This window comes from Chironomus tepperi, unplaced genomic scaffold, assembly GCF_022539635.2.
Source record: "Chironomus tepperi strain 1889 unplaced genomic scaffold, CSIRO-AGI_Ctep_v1 contig_284, whole genome shotgun sequence".
Taxonomy (NCBI): Eukaryota; Metazoa; Arthropoda; class Insecta; order Diptera; family Chironomidae; genus Chironomus; species Chironomus tepperi.
In genome coordinates, this window is record NW_027226406.1 from 45,889 (window position 1) to 68,287 (window position 22,399).

General features: G+C 34.7%; 1 protein-coding gene across 6 annotated transcripts in view; it reads right to left on the reverse strand.

The window, feature by feature from the left end:
• The window catches only part of CAP (Cbl-associated protein), a 103,059-nt gene that overhangs the window by 45,780 nt on the left and 34,880 nt on the right, over window positions 1–22,399 (reverse strand). For 3 of the 6 annotated variants that reach the window (XM_070642264.1, XM_070642262.1, XM_070642267.1), the window contains exons 1-2: window positions 368–461; window positions 76–309 (exon numbers count right to left, since the gene is read on the reverse strand). The gene's annotated coding sequence lies outside the window, so the exon portion shown is untranslated. Of the gene's footprint in view, window positions 1–75; window positions 310–367; window positions 462–7,553; window positions 7,641–22,399 lie in introns of those variants that run through there. The other 3 variants (XM_070642266.1, XM_070642265.1, XM_070642263.1) reach the window with 2 other exon arrangements.

Here is a 22,399-nt window from a genome sequence, read left to right on the forward strand (position 1 = left end):
GATATTTTGGTGTGAAATTGAGTAAAAAAAATATATATAAGAATATATAAACAATTACAGTCAAAGAAAGCTCACCGTATGGCTTGTGGTTGTACGTTCTTATTACTATTCTTTTTTTGCGACCGTTTCGGATATGAGAAATAAATAAAATAACAAACACTTCTTGTTCTTCTTTTGTCCACTCAGCCTTTTTTTTCGAATTATTAGTACACGTTAATACACATACAGTATAACAAATAATGTGTGTTATGTGAAGGAGTAGTGAAGTGTATAGACCAGAATTATATATAATAGAATTTATGTGACGTGCTGCCGCAAAAAGAAAATATTAAAAAATATAAATAAAAATATAAAAATTTTTCCTCACATCGTATCAAAAATTACTTATGAGAGAAATAGATGGAACTTATGTGCTCTCTCGTTCGTTCGTACTCGTTGACTGGCCTAATAGAAAATGCAATAAACGTAGCAAATGCTTAAAAATTTTGTGCCTCGCATATATTTTTCTTCTAAATAAAAAAGAGACATTTTCTTTCGTATTTTTTTATTTTGTGCTGTCTCAGAGTTGGCATGAAAGTGCCGGTAATATTTTGATGACAATTTACGCTTGGCATGCAAGTTAATTTGCTTGTTTGGCATGTGAGTTACTGAGTCATGGTGATGTTTAAGGGATTGACGTGAAAATAAATATAGACTTGATGTTTATTTTGAGTGTAAGTTGAGATTTGTTGCTAGTTAAAAGTGATGAAGGCTGTGCAGGGACTTTGAGTGTGCTGTATGCTGTATTTTAGACAGTTGCTAGAGATTCTCAAAGTCTCGTTATCCGAGACTAAGACTGAGACTAAGACTGAGACTAAGACTGAGACTAAGACTGAGACTAAGACTGAGACTAAGACTGAGACTAAGACTGAGACTAAGACTGAGACTAAGACTGAGACTAAGACTGAGACTAAGACTGAGACTAAGACTGAGACTAAGACTGAGACTAAGACTGAGACTAAGACTGAGACTAAGACTGAGACTAAGACTGAGACTAAGACTGAGACTAAGACTGAGACTAAGACTGAGACTAAGACTGAGACTAAGACTGAGACTAAGACTGAGACTAAGACTGAGACTAAGACTGAGACTAAGACTGAGACTAAGACTGAGACTAAGACTGAGACTAAGACTGAGACTAAGACTGAGACTAAGACTGAGACTAAGACTGAGACTAAGACTGAGACTAAGACTGAGACTAAGACTGAGACTAAGACTGAGACTAAGACTGAGACTAAGACTGAGACTAAGACTGAGACTAAGACTGAGACTAAGACTGAGACTAAGACTGAGACTAAGACTGAGACTAAGACTGAGACTAAGACTGAGACTAAGACTGAGACTAAGACTGAGACTAAGACTGAGACTAAGACTGAGACTAAGACTGAGACTAAGACTGAGACTAAGACTGAGACTAAGACTGAGACTAAGACTGAGACTAAGACTGAGACTAAGACTGAGACTAAGACTGAGACTAAGACTGAGACTAAGACTGAGACTAAGACTGAGACTAAGACTGAGACTAAGACTGAGACTAAGACTGAGACTAAGACTGAGACTAAGACTGAGACTAAGACTGAGACTAAGACTGAGACTAAGACTGAGACTAAGACTGAGACTAAGACTGAGACTAAGACTGAGACTAAGACTGAGACTAAGACTGAGACTAAGACTGAGACTAAGACTGAGACTAAGACTGAGACTAAGACTGAGACTAAGACTGAGACTAAGACTGAGACTAAGACTGAGACTAAGACTGAGACTAAGACTGAGACTAAGACTGAGACTAAGACTGAGACTAAGACTGAGACTAAGACTGAGACTAAGACTGAGACTAAGACTGAGACTAAGACTGAGACTAAGACTGAGACTAAGACTGAGACTAAGACTGAGACTAAGACTGAGACTAAGACTGAGACTAAGACTGAGACTAAGACTGAGACTAAGACTGAGACTAAGACTGAGACTAAGACTGAGACTAAGACTGAGACTAAGACTGAGACTAAGACTGAGACTAAGACTGAGACTAAGACTGAGACTAAGACTGAGACTAAGACTGAGACTAAGTTGATCGAAATCGAGACCAAGATCGAGACTAAGATCGAGATTGATACCGTGGTCTAGAACAGGATCGAGACCTAGAACAGGACCGAGAATTAGAACTAGACCAAGACTTTAATCGAGATTGAGACTGAGACCGAGACCGGTACCGACACCGAGACTCATCCCGGCATTGAAACCACATCCAATACCCAACCCTGTTTTCCTTAAAATTATCGAATGTTCTTCTTTGTATTCACCCACCGGTCTTTTGTCGTTTACTCATTTTCTTACTAGTGATAAAGAAGTCTCAATATAATCTCTTCCGACGTCATATCACTATGTATGTGTGGATCGTACTCAAACCAAATTATTTTGTTTTCAAGGTATTGCTTAAGCAGTGGAGTCGAATTAACTCAATAAATGTTAAGAAATCTAAAATCATTGATAATGTGAAGCACGTAACAGAAATTGACGCCTATAAAATTATTTCTATAATCATCATCATCATATGTGAGAAAATCTTGATATGGGATTACATTTATATTTTGGGAGTTTCCAGCCCAAAGCTATGATATAGCGCAAAAGATTGATAACGATTAGAACATATGACTTGATAATTTTATGAGTAAACTTTTCAGATAAAAAGTGTTTTTTATAGACAGAATTAATATCGAGACTTTGTTATGTAAAGCCTCAAATCAGCTGTATTAATCGAGATTAGAATTGAAAGATTAATGAACTTATTGTGGAGTTTTTTGCTATACAGAAGTTATTTATAAACAGTATAAGGGTACATTCAGCCTCTCAGTACAGTCTCTTGACATATTGTCCATGGATGTCTTTATCTGCTTTGTGTCTGCACCCGATTGACATATCCGAGCAACACGTGGCAGCTAACCTCAAAAATGGATCGAAATCAGCCTTCATGACGCTATGAGGGCAACTTTAGGTGTTACCGTTAATATGACTATTAAGCGGTGCCCTGGCAGTAACGTTGCGCTGTTCAGAACAGTGACTAAGAGGATGGAACAATAAGAACCATAGTGCAAATATTGCTTATTGGTTCTAAATATATCATCTTCTTTGCTGAAATGTACCTGAATAGCACAAGTCGGTTGGTCGATCCAAAATCTGACACTAGGCCAAAATCGAATTCGACAACAAGTCAGTGTCACGCCGTTCTGGAGTGGGATTGTGGATCGATCCGAAATCCGGCACCAGGCTGGTCTACCTCTAGTATATTGCCAGATTAAAACCGATCCGACACCAAGTCAGGTTCAAACCGCTCTCTGACCGGATTTTTCATCAATTAACCGATTTGTGCTATATAGCTAGACATTTCAGCTCGTGCCTATCACATCATACCCTACTGATGATTCTTATTACTTCCACGAAAAGGAAATTAACATTTAATTTGCAAACAAACAGCTCAAAGCATTAATATTAAATTGAGAAGTGTCTTCTAACTTATTGATGGATGTTTTGCAAATTTTATTGAAATTTTTGCATATGCCAAATGTGAAGAACCAAATTAAATGCAAATATAATCTTTGACATTGAAATAGGATTGATTTACATGCTTGATGTCAATAGACTGCCTGATGCAGGATTCAAATACAAATAATTCTTGATTAATTCCTAGAAGTTATTGGTATTGTAGGTCATATAAAGGAGTGTGGTAAAAAGCTTGTAATTTGTATACTGACAAATGTGATAGTCCATGTTGGGCTTCATGCCAATTAGTTTGTATTAGAATTCTTCTTGGAAATATGAGAGGTCAGTTTCATCAATAGAGCAAATTTTGGAAATTCTGGGAGAATTTTTGATGTTGAATTTAATTATTTTAATCAGGTTTCCAATTGAGTATAATTAAAGAGTGGATTTGGAATTAAAATTGGATTTGTAACTGTAATTCTATTCAAAATTTGAAATTAATGTGGATAATTGAGTAACATTGTTTAGTTATTAGAGAAATTCATCAGTAATACTGTTAAATAATTTTCGATTTAGATGTAGATAATTCCTGAGTCAATTAGGAGCATTTTATATTTTGTTGGACTAGTATAAGTTAGAACAAGGCATCAACTAGGCATTGGAGACATCCAGTGATTTTTGGGTGGGGTTTCTTAGAAATCTTATTCAAAGAGAGTCCAGAAGTGAAGTCGGACTTTCCGAAGTCTCGATTTCGACGAAATTTGAAGACCGTCAACCATAACAGAATGGAAATCGAAACTGCAAGGGAATACTTGGTCTATCCTTGGCAGAGCTCGAAGTCGACTCGGAAGTCAACTTGACTCGACTTTTCAATACAAAATCCGAGTCGACTTCGAGCTCTTTTCATAGGAAGTCTTGTTCTCGGTCTTTTACGTTATCGGCCTCCAAAAGTCCACAGTCGATGCATCTGCTTGACTTTTGAATGCCGGCCTCCACTAATCCTCTACCAATTTAATCCAAACACATCATAAACAAAGAACCCGTAATTCTGACACCAGTTCCTTGAAATATCTCAAAGCTAACACCACAAAAACCCCAATTCATCAAATTTCACAAGAAAACTCCACTTATACTGAATATTATCCACAAAAAAAATGAATAAATAAATGAAATTCAATTGAATGTAAACATCATTACAATTTTTACTCAAACATCCAAACAAGCATCAATGCTCTTCGCTTATTTGCCGCCACTTAAAATTCAATTTCAATCTCTTTACATCTCTTTCTTATTTGCAATTATCGTTGGCACCACTTTAAAATCAGCTTCACATAGCTTCTCTCATACATTATTATTTTCTACTTTACATGTCAAAGCATGTGAGAGATATGTGATGATGCATTGATGTCAGTCTATTAATAAATTTCTGACTAATTGTTTATTAGCACAAATTCATCTTTTGTTGAATATTACAGCAAGAAAAAGATCAATAAATTTCATAATATGACAACAAAAGAATGAAGTAAGCATCATCACAAGAATACCGAATGTAAACATTCCAACTGTCTTCCTAATTATACACACATGACTGTTATTGTATGTATTAAATTACTGAATTTTGATAGCTCTTTTTTTTCTTGTGAATAAAGTGTTGTTTGTCATCATCATCAGCATACTCATGTGATAAAAACGACAACTTTGTCTCATTGTTTATTTTGAAAATAGACAGACACAAGAAGAAGACATTAAGCATTTGACAATTTTTATTTTGACATTTGCATATCGCAGATGTGAGGAGTTTTTGGAAATGATTTGTGTACGAGAATAGAGAAGTTCATTATTGACCCGGGTAACATATGACATTTAAATAGTTTTTTTGAATAGCAGGAGTTGAGTCAGGGTCATGCTGATCTCATGCATGTTGTGCAACAAGTTTGACTCTAACCAGTAACTCTTGCTGTATATCTATGGATGCATTCCAATATCAAGAATGCTCATATTTTGGGATTTTAGTCTATTCTTTAACTTGAAACATGTGTACTGGAGTGGAGTTTTGATCCCGGGAAGTTTATGATCGAATAATTCATCACTAGTTTTGTACGTACACCTACCTAAGGTATACATCTAGCCTACCTTATATATCAAGCCATACTTTAAGAGATGGACAATGTGTAGGTGAAGCGATTGGTACCAATAAATATACCAGGAAACAGGTTAAAGGGATTTAATATCCGACATCCGGTGTCAATCGACCCAAACGACCCAAATGACCTAGGATCGATCCCAGGAAAAGTCAAGTTAAATTCGAACGCTTTTCTGCTGTTTGTAGTCACGCAAATTCAGTTTGCGTATTCGCGATACACGAATCATGACTAGCTTGCATCCATGCCGGCCTAGTATTGAGTTATCTCAATCAGTGCTTCCCAGGCAATAGGCACATTAATGATATTGAGTCAAATTAACAAGCTTCCTCGTGATCAAATTTCATTTGTTGTATTTGAACTTTTGGCCTGTTGATTCTTATCATCAAAAATCTTAAGGTCAACTGACACAGTCATCATGACATTCAAACAAAATTGCTGTCCAATTTTGATAATTTTGTATATCCAATTGAGATCAAAGCCGATTTTTGATAATCCACAAAAATGTCTCTTTTTTGAATTATTGCACAAATTAAGCCACAAAGAATGTCAAGTCATAAAAATTCGACTCAGCGACAGCCTTTTATATATTTTTAAACCAAAAATTTGTGTAGTGAAATTACGGCAGCAGCAACGATAAAAATTCTATTCAATTTCATGGTCGGCATTTAATTTTAAATTTTTTATCCATTATGCATGACAAAGGTCATTTAATGGAAATTCTATGTCAATCAGCTATCTCCTATAAATGTATTGTATGTACGCATATGAAATAGTCGACAAAAAATTACATGCCGAAAAAAAAGAAGCTTTTTCACGTGTCACAAAATGTGTTGAACAAAAATTATTATCTGTCTCCAACTGAGCAACAGTTCTGGCTCAATGTTCTATGTCGCAAATTATAATAATTATTGTAATTCATGGAGAATATTATTGCAACTGACTGGTCTAATAATTTTTTTTTTTTTCAATTTTTCAACCTTGAAATGTTTCAAATTGAACAATATATCTGTCGGCCAATTATCATTACTTGTATGTGTCATACAATAGTCAGTCGACTGTGGAAAATGGAGCATGAAAATACTGAATTGAAGTTGATTGCAAATGACGTCTACTTTGGTCAAATATTGGCATTCCAAGCAATTTGGTATTTTCTCTGACTTTTCTTCACATTAGGTTTGGGTTTGAAATAGGAGAGACTCAAGACTAGTTATTCTCACATTCAACACAATAGTGTCACACTCATGAAAGTGGAACTGACCAGTTCCGTATTCTTGGGCACTTTTTGAGATTGGAAATTTCATAGTCTGACTCAAAACCAAATATCATGTGTATACCTTCTTGTCCTGCTTCTTGTGATATCCGCTAAAACGGCTTAATTCCGTTGCGGATTGAGCTTTATGTCAGGACACTTAGTCCAAGGCATAGATTAAAACTCTATTAAAACTACCTGGGGTTCTTTCTAATACTTCAGACCTGTATTTCCTTACAGGGTGCCAAAAATGGCAAACTTGTATTTTCTCAGCAAAACTGCAGTATTTTGAGCATCATAATGATGAAAAGGCTTACAACTAGAAAGCTATGGAACAGTTCTAGCAGACGTATCTAGCTCTAGAGTATATTGACCAACTACCTTTAGGTCTGCTTGGATTTCTATTCAGGTTTCTATTGCATTTTTGTTTGAAATCACTTAAGAAGCCTCTATAATGCAATGAGTAGGGTCATTTGTAGAAAAAGAGCTCAAACAGACCAATGGTCTGCCAATTCCCACAACAATACCATCTAACCGACATATATGCTACCTAGCTTCCCTATAGACGTCACTTGCTCACAACTCCTACAGAATTCCACAAAAGTGTGATTTAATGTCATTGAAAATTTATCGTTTTTACTTACAATTCTCAAGATTTGAACAGTCACTAGCTGTGTCGTCGTATGCGCGCTTCCTCCTCTTATCAGTATTCTCTTTGGTTGAGTTATCACCTACAAAGAAAAGAAATAAAGTTTATATACACAAAGTTAGTGAATAAATTATTTACTTTTAAATAAAAATTGAAATAAGCAGCATCGCTTTAGATATTTTGAAATTTTTAAACTGCACTTGTGGGAGCACTAACGACTCCTCTAAATTTCTCCCTTATCAAAAATGTCTGCCATTAAGCGTCATAGATGATATCTTTTACGGAAATTTTTATATTCTATGCATGATGATTTTTTTAACGAGACAAGTTGGAGTGAATGTGTAGATAAATTTAAAAGTGTCATGCGATCTGATTATAAAAATAATGTCAGATAACTAGGCTTCTGTGACTTTAAATTGGTTTTACTTTTTGCATTTTTAATATTGACACCGAGCTGGATATGGCAGGATGGATGCACTAAGGTGTCAGGGTATAATGGATTGTGAGATCTAAATGACTGAGTTCATACTTAAATTGAGTTCAATCCTGATTGAATTTGAAATTAAAATTTCAGAACTAGAAGTCGACTTGGATTTTACTTAGAAAAGTCAGTTCTAGTCGACTCGACTTCGTACAAAATTTGACACGACTTCGAGCTTTGAAGCCGGTTTTTTACCTTGCCCGGGGTAGGTAGACTGCAGAAAAAATAGGATAGTTGGGGTACCAAAATAGCCCTGTCTATTTGTGTGAAGGTTAGGTAGGATATCCAGGGCAGAGTTGGTTGGAATATCTCAGATAGAGTAGAACATAATATACCAAGTTGAGTCCGGTAGGATATCCCTGGTAGGTAGGAAACCAGTCCTTGGACTATATTCACAACCACATTCATTTAGTTGGCATGCTTTTCATATGTTTTGATGAATATCAGCAATAAGTACGCAAATCTATCATTGCCAGAGAATAGACTCAACAGCTAAATGGTCGGAAAACAGTCTGGAAACCTAAAATTACACCCACTTATGAAGACTTAAGTTCGATTCCCAAAAGAGGCTGCTTTCTCAATAGTAGTTGATAAGAATGTGATTGATCAGTTCCGCGTAACCTTAGGAAATAAAGACTGAACCCTACAAAATTACCCCGGAAAGCAGAAAACGTAGATATAATCAAAAATCCAGCTCCAGGTTAACGTGACTCTGATCTCAGTCTAGATTCGATAAAATCCGGCCTCAGATCAGAGTCAAGTCAGTCTGGGGCTGGATTTTCGGCAATTTTTTTACCATGTCGTACGCTAGTCAACACAGAACACCAACAGATAGCTCTACATCGTTCATATGCTTCCCAGTCACAAACTTCCCGCCATTCACAAACTCTACAATTTTTGAATGAACATAAACATTTTCTTCACGTAATTTCTTTTCTTCGTTATTGAGAAAATTCATTCATCAAGTGTCAACAACCTGTGGTTTTTGAATGATTTATATTTATTACAACTTTTAATAGATAAGATAGAATTGTGAAATAAATCGACATAATTTTTAATAGGCCACAAAATTTCCCGTGTCATAAAGCACAATATGCTTAACAGAAGGCACTTATGACTTTAATGTTATTAAAATAATTACCAAAAGCCGCTTTAAAATCGATAGCTTATTGAGAGCGTGTTAAATCATTATTGGTTGTATTATGTAATTTTATAAATGACCTGAATCACATTGATACAGTTCTAAATGCATAAATAATTAATATTTTAATGGAAATTTGTTATGATAAATTTATCATGTCTGTTATTAATAAATTGAGAAAATAATTTTCTTTGAATTATTGCCTTTTATGGAATTTAATGTCAAACAGAGTGTGAATGCAATTGATTGGTACATGAGAGGCTGATCATGTTTAGGGACGGTGACAGAAGTGTTTTTGAGGAGGGCTTTGAATTGCTTTTATAAGGAACACTAAATCCGATCATTTTTGGTTAGTTTGAAGACATTTGACATTTTTGATCAGTTGTTCATACCAGAGTTGCAAAATAGGTGCCTGTGACAGACAAAAACCATACAAACTCTTTTTGTAGGAAAAACCATATAAATTATTAAGAATTTGTACGGTTTTTGCCTGTCACAGGCACCTGTTTTGGAACTCTGGTTCATGCTTTGGGCTTCTAGAACTCTTAAAATCCTAGCAAATTGGAGAGTTTGGAATTAAAAGTCATGATTGTGATCCCAATCCCCCCTGGAAGCGCCTATGTTGTGCAATAACAATAAGTTGACTCAAACATTAAAAAGTAGATGATGTAAACGGTATGGAATCCATAATCTTAATTGAACTCTTTGAACTTTATGTGGCTTCCAAATACCTGAACCAACGTTTACGCTATAAAGCTGCTACGTCGTCGTAGTAACGGCAAGAAACAAAATTGACCTGACCGCACCATGACGACTGATTTTGACCCACTTCCTCGTCATTGTGCCTCTCTGGATAGGGACCAAGTGAACCTTTGTTTGGCCCGGGTACAGATCTTACTTCAATGCCCATACAGATCAATTGTGATCCATGAATTTCCATACGTTTTCCCTAAGGTTAGCGCTTCCACTTACCAGCGCCCCATACCTAGTGAAACACTGTCTTTATCAACAAATTCAAGGTTTTAGAGCTCTTCTGCTTGATAACTATGCAACAACAGTGTTAAGGAGGTACACGACTCTAATTTACAAATACACAGCATTTACAAATCCCTCTCCCATGCACTTCTCCAAGTTGCACTTTAAATCAACATTAAAAATTCATTTCGCTACTTATACTTATTATGTCAAATGCATTTAAATTAGTACAAATTCTATTTGCATAATTATAAATGCATAACTCTCACCCGAACTATGCAAAAATGAAAGTTTATCACCATTTGAAATTGAAATTGAAGTTGAAATTATTTTTATGGCCAAATATGAAATTCGAGAATTTATCAGATCCATCTGGAATGACTTCAGTTTCAATTTGCATCAATATTCCACAATATTCAATCTCCAGACTCATGACTTGAATATTTCCAAATTGCTATAATTGATGGACTGTCATTTTCTATATTTAAACAAATAATCATCACGTGCCAACCTTTAAAAACATTGATAACTTGATGAATATTCGTGCAATTTTTATAAAAAGCCACACAAAAATATTCAAATTAAAAAATGAATTGCGTAATTTACCCCGCATTCATTTTTCAAAGAATATTCGGCAATTTATTTACGAAAATATAATCACAAAACCCATTAAAAACAAGGAATTAAAAAATTGTTTAAAAATATTCCATCTTGGGGATTGTTTGTAAATTACGTAACGTTCTAAATTGTCTATTTGACTCCACCACCTCCGTTGTTCAAGGCGGAACCTCTCGCCTCCTTCTAAGAACGACCCTATAGTGAACGTTTGGAAGTTTCGTAACGCTTTGGGTAGCTGGCATTGGGCAGCCATCGGGTAATTGACACTGGGCAGCCATCGTGTAATTGACACTGGGCAGTCATTGAGTAGTTCACATTGGGCACCTATTGGGTAGTTGGCATTGGGCAGCCATTTGGTAATTGGCATTGGGTAATTGACATTGGGCAGCCACTGGGTAGTTGGCGTTGGTCAGTCATTGGGTAGTTGGCATTGGGCAGCCATTGAATAATTGACATTAGGCAACCAATTAGTAGTTGGCATTGGACAGCCATTGGGTAATTGGCATTGGGGTATTGATAATTGGCATATGGCAGGAAACAATATAGCCGGCTTCATATGTCAACTAAAAGAGACCATTGAACACAGTTGATCTACACGGATAGCTTTGTAAGTAAGTAAGAAGGAGGTTTTAAAACTGTGTGACGTAATTTACGAACATTCCCACAATATGGGAAATGTCAAGCAACACAGCCAAAAATCTTGCACTAAGCACAATAAGAGTCATTTTTTAATCATGACACTTATGAACTCATACTTAGCTTCTTCATAATGTCAATCTTAACTATGTATGTGCGCATACTTGAGCAGCATTTCAAGAGGGCACCGTCATCATCTTCATCGTCATTTCTACTTATTATCCGCATTATTGTACTCATAATATGAGCATATTTACATTAACATACAAAAAAATTTTATAATTAAATTAATTTATAAAACGTGCGGAATCAGAGATAACGACTCTTTAAGTGGAGTAGCTTAAAAGTAGTCAAAATAGATGCTAGACATGAACGTATACATACATTATAATTTATGGATCATCCATAAAGATCTCTTAATTTTTCAATTAAATGCATGTTCGTGCCTCGACACAAACTTCAATTTTCATTCATGTCATTAATCATCATTTATTTTCAATTAATCTCCAACTAACAATGTTGAGGAAATTGGATGTGCTGTGCAAAAAAATGCTTAGAATTCTTCATCTATAAAGTATTTATTTATTCTTACTTCCAAACGATTTGACTCAATTGAATTTCAATTCATAATCTAATTACTCTTCATTGATACAGTCATAATAACAATAAATAATGACTATATTGGAGTGCTGGTAACAAGACAGTAATAAGAAGTAAAGAAAATCAAAAGTCAACAGTCATAATTGTTTTGTGATCAATCAAAACATTGAATGAAGTTGCTGCAAAATGAATTTATGAGTTTTTTGTGTGTTTGAGGTAGACAGGGATATGGGAATGTGAATGCTTTTACAGATTCATATGAGAAATTTGTTGGATAATTGCATACATCGTTGGGAACCTTATCACTTGGCTGCACTTAAGTGATACGTATGTATGTAAGTGCACTTACTAAGCTTAATCTTTAACTAAGTTCATATTGAGATTTAAACTACTATTATTCAAGACATTACTGGCTGAATCATACAATTTAAATATAGAAAAGGCTACAATTAATCGTAGCCGTATGACTAGTTAATAACTTGACATTTGAACATAACTTAAAGGCTACTAAAATGTCGAGTTTCTAAGTAGACATACGGTCGACTAATCTCAGCTTGTTTCACTCGGAATTGATTCATGATCGTGTATTCTCCGCGGCAATCGGTCTCCCTCTAACCTACTCAAAGAAGAAAGTGAGTAAGTGAGAATCAAGGTGAGAAGCCGGACTCAAGTCGATTTCGACCTCTGTTAAGAACTTGAGTACAATCTTTAGATGAAAATTTGACATAATTTCTAGTTAATAACTAAGATCGAATAATGACAAATTTTACAGCACGTTCCGGAGAAAATGTCATTAGTCGGTCGTAGATCTAGTTAATAACCAGACATTATGATTAGTTGTCCACATGAGCATGCTCATAAGCTATCGAGTCAGATCAGCTCGTAATTGCTTAAATATTCATTAATTGACTTTTTTGAGTTTCGAACCTAAGTCGGTGATGCAATTTGCAATTACCGAAGCTCTGAGCTACTGTGCCACATAGCAATTATGCCTTTTTCTGCCGAACCATGACAAAAAAGCTAATAACTTATAGAATTTGCTAGATGTGAGTTCCTTATCGACAAAGTAAGAACTTATTCTTCGCTTGCCGTATATATACCCAAACAGAATCATGTGATTAGGGCAGGGCTACGTCACTGTAGTAACAGAAAGATGCAAAGTTGCTCTGATGGCAACCTAACAGCTGGGTCCAAATCAGCATTTTGCAAATTTTTACATCAAAAGATGAGTTTGTCGCTCGTAAGAGGCCAATTGTGATCCATTTTTTTTATTTCGATGGTCTCCACCGCGCGAAGGTGAGGTTGGTACTTAGTGTGGTTAGGCTAAATGCAGTACGTGACTGCATATGTTCTGCATTTGCACACCTTACAGAGACCAATTGCGATTTATAGTCTAACTTGAGTCTAACTAAAATTGCACTTGAAGCTGCTTCTATCACAAGAAACCGCTTCCCAATGACTAATTATAAGTATAAAGCTTTCTTCCTCCACATTATTTTTATTCTTATTAGACAAATTCTCATTAGCTCATTCCAATGACACATTCTTGAGCACATCCAATTTAAATTCCCAAAAAAAACCTCCACCCCTGAAATCCCCAATATGCATGAATATTTATAATACAGAATTAAATTTAATGGAAAAGAAGCTTATTTAAGTGGAATAAATTTCATAAGACGAATGAATGAATGCAAGTCGTATGGTAGCAAGCAAAGCAAGCATTAGAATCAATTCCATCACATTTGTATAGTGAATTATGAGATTCAAAAGACAGAAAAAAAAATAATGTGAATAAGTAAGTATGAGAAGTCAAAACAGAATAAATAAATTTTATTTATCCCATACACAATATTGAAAAATCTTAAAGTCGGAATGAATAAGAAAGAGGTTGAATAAGCCACATAGCTATGAATGAATAAATGAAAGTATCATCATCATCATCATCCTTAGTCATCTCATCATTTCATGCTTTCAATTTTAATAAAAAAATATTTTTGCAGCATCTTATGAAAATTTATACTTTTAAGCAACAGAAGCATCGCATTATGTATGCAGATTTCATGTTGTTGCTGTATACAGCATATGGCACTTTTCATACTAGTTACCATTAAGTTCCTGTACATGCAATGATATTATGATTTTTAGTGCACTTTTTATTGAGATTTTGTGTCTATTCATCGGTCGTATTGTTTGTATTTTATCGGCTTGTTTATCTAAACTGAGTCTTTGTGTTCGGCGTCTAAAATCTTATAAATTATGATGGGATTTTGAATGGATTTTGCGAAGTAAGACTATGTGTCTGTTTTATTCTATTTCAAGATTGGCTTTTTGTTTTGAAAATTGTGAAAAATTTTTGGTGAGATTATAGGAGATGCAAGCAGTGTTTGGGGAAGTGATGCAATGTTTGTTCTTATAAATTCTTGAGGTTCAAGATTGGAGGCTTAAGATTTCATATGAAAGCCATGTTGAAGCCATGTAAACCAGAGCTTGAAGTCGAATCAAACTTTGCTTGGAAAGGTTGACTTGAGTCGACTCGACTCCATATAAAACTCGAGTAGACTTCTTGCTCTGAATTGTAAACTTCAAAAGATTAACGTTCGGGTATGAAGTCAAGGTGAGCTTAGTGGATCTATGATCATATTCTACCGACAATACACTCCACGGCATTTGCATGTTCTAGGAGCGTAGCCAGGTATGAACACAAAAATTTGCCACAAAAATCCTTAACAAAGTAAAGAATTTATCCAAAAAAGGGGGAAGGGTTCGTAGGTTTTTAAGCCCCTCTCCTCCCACCTAAATACGCTCCTGATGCTTTTTGGCTTCTATCCTTTATGAGCCTTTACTAGTGTTGAATTACTATACTTTCAGAAAAAAAGTGAAGGTCCTTAGATCTTATATCAATTCACCATAGTTCTAAACCTAATCTTCAAATGCATAAAGCAATTAGTTTTTGAGATTGGTAGACGGAAGCTAGCGATTATGGTTATCAAGCATATGATTGGGTCGTCTGTAGTTTCGGAATCAATTCCAGAATTCAGTAAATCTTAATATCGGGCATTTTAAACACTACAAGCTTTAGGCACCAGCTATAGGCACCATCTGAGGGAGGCCATGGATCACAATTGAATTGTACTGTAAACGAAGTAAGAGTTAGTACGTAAGTAAGTAAATAAGCAAGTATTCCTCCAATCCACTACATCATATCCCCACACCCACACCAATTTCATGCTTCATCTCTTTATTCATTTATCCCCCTCATTTCATTCAGCATAAGACTAAAAGTGAGGCAGCGAGTATCTTATGTCAAAAACAATTTGTACAAAGATAAACAAGACACAATGCGAAAGAAATCTTGAAGATCATAAAATGAGGAAAGAGGAAGAGCCGAGAAACTGCATATGCTGTTCGTTTATGATTAGATAAAGAGGAACTGTAGACATAAAAATTGTCTTTAAATGATAATAATGAGAATGATAAGAAGTTCTTGAAATTCAGTTCTGTATTCAAGGCAATGAGATAAGAATGAGAATTTGTGAATCATACAGTCTTTTATTACAATTTTATTGACTTTATTGTTAGTCATAGGAATATTTTGGATATCATATGATGTCATTATGGCTTTGTTAGCATCACAATGCGATTAGTCTGAGGTGTATTTATGAGAAATTAAAGGTCATTGTGCTATGTTTAATCATATGAAGCTTGAGATCTTTTATATTTGTCAGTTTTGGAAAAAAATCCGCTTTTGGGACGAGATACCTAATGTGAGGTAATTATCCAAAAATTATACAAATTTGAAATTTTTTGGAAGAGAAAGGTCAATGGGATGTCGATGATTAGCAGTCATTAAATATTGACAGCGTCAAATATTGAAATTTGTTAAAATTGAATTTTTTGAGTTTGAAAAGAAATAATAATTAAAATTCAAAATGTTCAGGGGTCAACCGGATGTCATGTAACTTTGAGTGAGGGAAAGGAGAATTAACGCAGCAAGCAGGGCTAAATTTGAGCTCTGGCCTGAAGTAAGTCCAGAAGTTTTTGAATACTTTTTGATTTTTTTTTGGAAATTGGTTAAAATCACTTTTAACCCTTTCCCCCTCCTTCTCCCTTGAATGCAATAAGTGAATGGCCTCTACTTATTAGTAAACTCTGTCAATAGGTTGGATGTCGGATACTTGATCTATGAACTTCAACAACATACATTTAGATATCACTATTCTGAATTGCACAAGGCGGGTGATCGATCCAAAATTTGGCCCCAGACAGGCGTAGTTCTGGATTAGTATTATATCTGATACCATTCCAGAATCTTACTAGCCTGGTGCAACCATTTAAAACAAATCCGGTACTAAGTCAGAGCAACGCTAATTTGAGACCGGATTTTGGATCAAATAAGAGATTTATGATAAACTGGTATGTATAGGAACTAGAAACGCTCTACAAATAGAACAGACTTCAGACAATTTTTACACAAAACAATGACCTCACGTGCGCTCCAGCCAAGGAAGTCAGTAAGTAATTAAATGAGATTAAGCGGAATGCCTATGTGAAATTGAACATCTTCCTTACAATTTCTATCATCACAAAACATCCAAACGACTCCCAAGCAACTCCCAAGTTTATCAAAAAAAATCAATAAAATTAGCATTAATAACTGTGACAATCCGTGAAGCTTGACACAAAAAAGAAATATTAATAAAAATTCACTTAAGCAATTTTTTAAGCTTATTTAACAGTTTTTAGAAGCTTACAATTTTTTTGTCTGAACTATTGAGTATTTCAAGCTTATTTTGCAGATAATTTTATCTGAAATTTGACAAATCAGCGAGAATCTTCATTAAATTCTGATATTTCATTCAAATGCTGACAGCATGTGAACAGTTCTAATGAATTTCAAGTAAAATGATCCAAATTATCACAAAATTAAGGAATAATGAACATCTCATTAAAATCAATCAAAAAGCATCTCAAAAAAATCTCAATTAGAAGTAACAACAACAATAAATAAATCCACAGCTGAGATAATTTCCATCTCCATAGCAGTTCTCTCATCAATTACAATTGAAATATTCATGAATGAAAATTTAATTTTAGTAAAAATATAAACAATTTTACTCTGTATAGGAAAGGAATTTTTCAAATATAAATCACAAGCACCGACCGCTTACTGTACAGTTCATCAAAGATCATCATCATTATCATTAAAATCGCCACATAATAGATTTATTCATTTTGAAATAGTTTTGATGGGTTGAAATCGAAATTGCAAAAAACTCTATAATTAAGATCAGTTGCATGAGAGCAATTCTCCACAGGGTAAATCAACAAAAATCAACTTTAAAATTGATTTTTAAGTGCATTATTACTCTACAGTTAATCAGGTTTTGGGCTTAAAAGGTGTATTTTTCCATTTTCTTTCATCTAAATTAACTTTTTAAGCATTAAACAGCTTAATTCTAGAGATATTTCGATTCTTTGATGCGTTGCTCCGTGACCAAAAATGGAATTCAGTTACGAAGAATCAAAAAATTTAGTATTAAATCCGCATTTTGACAGGACCAAACCCAAACCAAATGATAGATTTTTTTGAATTCTACCATATTGTACCAAAAAGAAGATGCTTAACTGTTTAATTAACAAGAAAAATCGATTCTCCGAAAGAAAATTTTGGTCACGGAGCGTCAAAAACGCTTTAGCAGGGTAAATCTGCCACAAAAAATTCAATTTTTTAAAAACCGTTACATGTTTTTTAATGCAGAAATGCTCATTTAATATCTTTATATCAATTTTATAGTCATAAAGAAGAATATTTAACCATTATTTTTTCATTTTTAATTATTTGGAACGAAATAATTTAAACGTAATGACATTTTATGGCTAAAAATTTCAACGGTTTTTTGAAATTTGAATAAACAAGTAGAAAAAAATTGTAATGCACTTTTCAAAAATTCCATCCATCCAGAGAATTGCTCATGAGATATGTGAATGACGTGCACATGTGTGTGCTCATTGAGCGATTCATAGGTTGATGCAAATTTTTGTATTATCAACATTTTTCATGATGGTGATTATAGCATTTGATGACTTTTAATGAATGGGGTAGACATACGGAACGATTTATTTTTAGAATGTTAGAATTGTAATTGCGGCTTGCTAGTTGTTCGACTGTGATTTTGTATGGAAGATCTTTGGGGTTATTTTGTCAGAATTTAGTATGGCAATCATGGCTAATCATAGATCATTGATTTTTTGGAAATTAGTAATTTGGTGGACACATGGTAATGAAGCTTTTGTCTTGAAGTGACGTCATAGGGTTTTTGATCCCCGGATTAAATCCCCTTGGTCGCTAGACATCGTGATTCAATTATTAAAAGACCGATCTTTTCGGGAATTGAACATACATTTCGGTGAATGTGATTTTCAGCCTATTGCTTAATTGTAAGTTGGTACAAAGAAATTACTCATTCAATAGTAAATTACTCTATAGACTGCTTGATACCCTGGGGCTCAGTATGAATTATTCAAATACTCCATTGTTTCTGAATGAATCCGCCAATACTAAATATAGCCTAAATTGCTCGGTACCTTACTACTGCACTTTTCCACAACTATAGCACGAAAGGATTCAAACCTACTCCTCCAAATTTCTTCTTGCTCGCATAATAAGTGCTCTTGTCTACTGAGCTACTTGGAATTCTTAGGGAACCTGACACAATGCTAACTTATACTGTCTTCAGAATCAATACTAATTGTACTGTTCTTATCATTGCATTAGACCAAATCAGCAAATTCAATATACAATTCTAGCTTTTTTTCATTTTTCAAGAACATCGTTAAGTGACATACGCTAAACTGGGTCAAAAACAGCCATCAAGTCATCATCACGGCACATCCACGTCTTGCAATCAACATGATGTCATAACTGTGTCCCAGCAACTACTCTAGGGTTTCTGATGCCGTTAACGAAAACGGAAAACGGGCCGTTTTTCCGAAAAAATAAAAACGGAAAACGGCCGTTTTTTGCTAGCCGTTTATCCGTTTTTTAATATGACTTTTTCTCTGAATTTTTGGAAAATTTACTAAAATTTTATTAATTTTTCGATTCAAAAAATTTTTAAATAATAATTTAAACTAAGAAAATTAATATTCGTCAATTTTTTTGGCCTGGGGTACACTTTTAGAAGTAAATTTTTCATGTACATATCTATGCAAATCAAAAAGGACTTCAATTTGAATGCAACGTATTGTTTTCCTTCCATTAAAAAAAACGGACCCGTTAACGGCCGTTTTTCAGAAAAAAATGGAAACGGCCGTTTTTTAAAAATGCCGTTTTTCAGAAACCCTAAACTACTCACATTGTGCTACTCGGATTCTTCCTCTCATAATTTTATGAGCAATTTAATTCACAATTTTACCAGACAGCAATCGAATAGGAAATAACTGAAAAAATTTTCCCATAAAATATCGAACACAAAACTGCTCTCGAAGTATGAAAAAGCTCATAACTTTTAAGCTGATTAGTTTCAATGATAGCATATTGATACTTTTGATGCTATTTTATGACTTAAAAATAGATTTCATACCTCACATTATAAGACAACATGATAAATTAAGTTCATACTTAGTCATTAAGACAATATGACGAGTGAGTGGGCGATTGTTATTCTTAAAACAGTCAAACTGTTAGTTTTCATAAATGGATGTGTCAAATTGTCAATTTTTAAAATGAGAATTCATGTCCAAAAAATTATTAAAAAGTGCTTCCTCACACCTCAATTGAATTGATTCTTTTTCCACAATGTGTGGCCCAAAACAGCTATTTTTAAACGTTAATTACCTCATGTTATCATAACTGGTATATGAGGCACTTCAATTATTTATTTTATGTCGTCTTTTGAAATTTTCAAAAACAAAGAAAAATTATGAAATGTTTATTTTTTTGGGGTTCACGTACGTCATAAACATTTATTTATTGCCTTTATGTTCTATTGTCATAATAAATGCTTTTACATACCCAGCATATAAAAGCAACACAAAGAAGATTCGAGATTTATTTACAGTCTCTTTCCATCTTTAACTAATTAATGTTTTGAAAAAATTTCTCAATTCATTCTTTTACATTGGGGTCGTTCACTTATTAAGTAACTTGAGAAATAGCCGACATTTCCCTCTTCTCTCCACTTATTGTTTCCCTCACCGTTCCTTTAACTTTCGTCCTGCCGTCCCTTCACCTTTCTCCTCTCCGTCCCCCTTACCGTTCCTCTCAATATTCCACTCGCTGTTCTCTTCACTGTTCCCCTCACCATTTCCATTACCATTCTCCTCATCGTTCCCATCACTGTTTTCCTCAGAATTTCCCACGTCGGGCCATACGACGTTCTCTACGACGTCCTTCACGCCGTTCCTCACTTAGTTCCCTTTACCGTTCTCTACGCTGTTACCCTCGTCGTTCTTCTCACTGATCCTCTCATCGTTCTACTGACTGTTCCCTTCAATGTTCTCCTCATCGTTCTCCTGATCATTAACCCCCAACCGTTCCCTTATCACCGTTCGCGGACCCCCCTTCTGATGCCTCCACCAAAACTATACACGGTATATGGTTCATGACATTTCCAAAAACTGGCACACATGTTGCCCGTCACTGCTTCAAGCCATAACAATTTCTGTTTAAGGCCCCCTTGTTCCCCTATCAAATGCGTTACAGAATAACTAAACGACACCATAACAATCGTCAGCATAGAAAATCTAGTCATATTTAAGTAATAAACACATGATGTTACGATGCCATTGATCTACATGTAAATGAAATAATTTTTTTGAAAATTTTTATTAAACATATGGTTTTTATTTGTTTACTGAATGAGAATTCTTTTCTCCCGTTTTTTTTCAATGCCATTCTGGCTGCTTCTTGTTAGCGTTGATATTTGTCTTACATGAGATTTTATATTGGGGGAGATTATTAGGGGGATTTGATTGTCTGACTGACTGCAATTTTGAGTGAAATTCAGAGAACAGATTATGAATAAATGAGTAATTTTAAGACAGATTTTAAGCTGTGTTCCGCGACACACAGATTACCCACCGCTGATTTAGACAGAAAAGGTTGTCCAACACTGACTTTATACGTTAATTAATAAGTAAACATGACTCTTTAGTTGAATTATTCCCAAACAATGATTTGTAATACATTTATGCATAACGTTTGAATAGAACATCCAGCCTTATGAGCTGGAGAAACACTACGCCGATTCCATGCAACACATGAATCAAGCTTAGCTCTTTCGAGCTTTATTATACTAAAATATACTAGTTAAGCATACTCACAAGCCTAGAATTGAACCTATAACTCTCCAGAACCTTTGACACACGGAGCTAATGCTCCACAAATTAAGTCACTAATGTCATTTCACCAGCCACACATTAAAATTAAAACTGCACATCAGCTTTAGTGCCTAACATTCAATAATTACTAATTAAGCTGTTTAAAATCTAAAAACTTCATTCTACATCGACACAAATGTGCAAATTAGCAATATAGTCAAAACTGGTTCATCCAAAATTAGCAGATCTAGATTATATTAATAGATTCTAAATTAATGCTGCATAAAATTCATTTCTGTGGCTAAAAATTTCTGTTTTTCATAATTTTGGATACGACCATAAAAACTTGACTCTGTGAGAATATTTATTTTATCAACAAGAATTCATGGGCATTAAAAGTTATGAGTTTAGTGATTTCGCAGAATTGTATTATCATTAAAATTGATGATCTCTTTGTATTAGATTGGATTGAATTAAATTAGTCAAGTAAATAGGATTTACGTTCTTGGAAATGTATTAGGAAGCTCTTATTATTATAATGGAGTTCTTGGAGAGTTTTAGATTTTAAATTGCAGCTTTCTGGATGATAAAGATAAAATGTTTGTTAGTTTTGTAAGCAGCATCAGCAACAAGTATGCATGCAGGAGGGAAGAGGTATTATGACCTCAAAACCCTTTCCTCATCCTGGCTACGCTTCTGATCAACAGAATGCGCCAAAATTCCACGAAAAACAATATTTTAAATCCAACCACAAATCACATAAATTATGTCTTCCAGGAGCAAATAAAACATGAATTCCAAATGTTTTCATCATCAGTAAACAAACCCGAACAGCATAAATTGAGGTGGGCATAACTCTGACTTGGTGTCGGAATCATATCAAATTCTTCATCCCATACCCATGCCGGTCTGGTCCCGGTAATTCAAGTTGAATTCATCATGCTAGAGTCATGCCGATTCAGGACCAGATTCAAACCAAATAGAACATGCCGGAGTCACACCGACCTAGGGCCGGATTTAAACTGAATTCATGATGCATGAGAGACATCGGTCTAGTACCGGGTTTAAT